Here is a 1,888-nt window from a genome sequence, read left to right as displayed (position 1 = left end):
TATTTAGTGACTTTACTAATTCAATTATGAAACCATATGACTCTTTAATCATTATTTATATAGGAATAATACTGAGAATAGTTCATATTAATAATCGAGAAACAACAGCTTTATCATTTCTACAACCATTCTTTGGCAACCAGATTTCTAATCACGACATACCTCAAATTGTAAGAATTAAAATCTGTACCACTACAACCTATGAAGGGTCAAGGGTTCAGTACTTTCTACGGCAAAACTTATTCTTGATTTTACTTCCTAGGAAGTTGTTTCTTCTTTTTATATTGAGATGTTGAGGTGAAAAGAGACTTCCTCTACAATATTACCAATATTCAATATTTATTGTACAACATTTTGGGCTTTTCCTCATACCCTAGTACTATTATTCCTTATTGTCAAATATAACCATTCCTTTTTAGAAATTTTGTCTTATGGTTCTACAATTGAAAAACATAACATATCACTGTTTAAAAAATATCTAATTATTTTTTTTAGATACATAATTTAATTTCTATCCATTTTAGTCTCAAAACATTTTATTTTTCTTATAAGTCCGACGTTTCGGCCAATACGACCATCCTCAGGGACAATCTACTTAGTACAATTTTGGAATTATATAATTTAAAAACTCTTACTCCATGCAGGCTATTCTGCCCAGGTCAAAACAACAATTTCTAATTAGTCAATATTCACTTAAAACCAAAATTAAAAACATTTATCACAGCCACTATTCCTTAAAAATTTTATCAAAACAACAATAAAGTTGTTGGAAGGCAGGAATAGCCTTCATGGAGTTAGAGTTTTTAAATTATATAATTCCAAAATTGTATTAAGTAGATTGTCCCTGAGGATGGCCGGATTGGCCGAAACGTCGGACTTATAAGAAAAATAAAATGTTTTGAGACTACAATGGATAGAAATTAAATTATTTATTTTTAAAAAAATTACCAGTCTCAAGAAAGTGTTAAGATTATAAATTAAATATCTAATTATTTATTATTAGTAATAACATTTCGGCCAGAATTTCTAGCCTTCATCTGGGCTGTTAGTAGTAAATCAGACAGCCAAGTGTGGCTACTAACAGCCCTGATGAAGCCTAGAAATTTTGGACGAAACATTGGTACAATTAAATAAGTTATTAGAGCTATATTCTGATTGCACTCCCCACCAACCATCTTCTTCTCAAATAAGGAATAATAGTACAAGAAAACGGCGAAACCTCCCAAAACGCTGTACAAGAAAATATAAAATATTGATAATATTCTAAAGGAAGTCTATTTTCACCTCAACAATACAAGGAGGTTTTTTATTCAAGACTACGAAAAAGAAATATTAAAGATATAAATTCTATTGCATTCGCTCATCATATCATAATACACACAAACATATAGATACAAAAACAATTAAAGAACAATTTAATGAAACATTTAAATTTTAAAAAAATGTATGAAAATATAATAAAATGAATAACAAAACAGGATATTAAAATGACAAAGTTTAGTAAAAGTTTTCTAAAATAATCACCACATCGAACTATTAAAAATTTGAAAGCCAATCTCTTCCAGGTCTAATATAATTAGTCAAATTAACATATTTCTGTCACTACTCCATTTAAATATAAATACTTTTAATAGCAAATAATCTTAACACTGATATCAGGGATAGTAGATATGTAAGTGATATCTGCGTTAAGATTACTTGCAATTAAAAGTATTTAAGTATCAAACTTTCAATTCGATTAATCTCTATGCATCCCCAAATCTAGTAATAACAAAGCAATGTTGGGTCTGCTATTTTATTAAATAATATTTTCATATAATTAGTTATTTTTTTCTACACTGTAAAAGGTTGACCTTTGCATTATTTACCATGTACTGACTCATGTTCT

General features: G+C 28.2%; 1 protein-coding gene across 3 annotated transcripts in view; it reads right to left on the bottom strand.

The window, feature by feature from the left end:
* The window catches only part of LOC106689885 (zinc finger autosomal protein), a 15,442-nt gene that overhangs the window by 10,032 nt on the left and 3,522 nt on the right, over nt 1–1,888 (bottom strand). The window lies entirely within an intron of this gene.

The sequence above is a fragment of the Halyomorpha halys genome, unplaced genomic scaffold (genome assembly GCF_000696795.3).
Source record: "Halyomorpha halys isolate HHAL.00 unplaced genomic scaffold, Hhal_1.1 Scaffold47.1, whole genome shotgun sequence".
Taxonomy (NCBI): Eukaryota; Metazoa; Arthropoda; class Insecta; order Hemiptera; family Pentatomidae; genus Halyomorpha; species Halyomorpha halys.
Note: the sequence above shows the minus strand (reverse complement) of the source record. Positions and strands in the feature narration are given on the sequence as shown.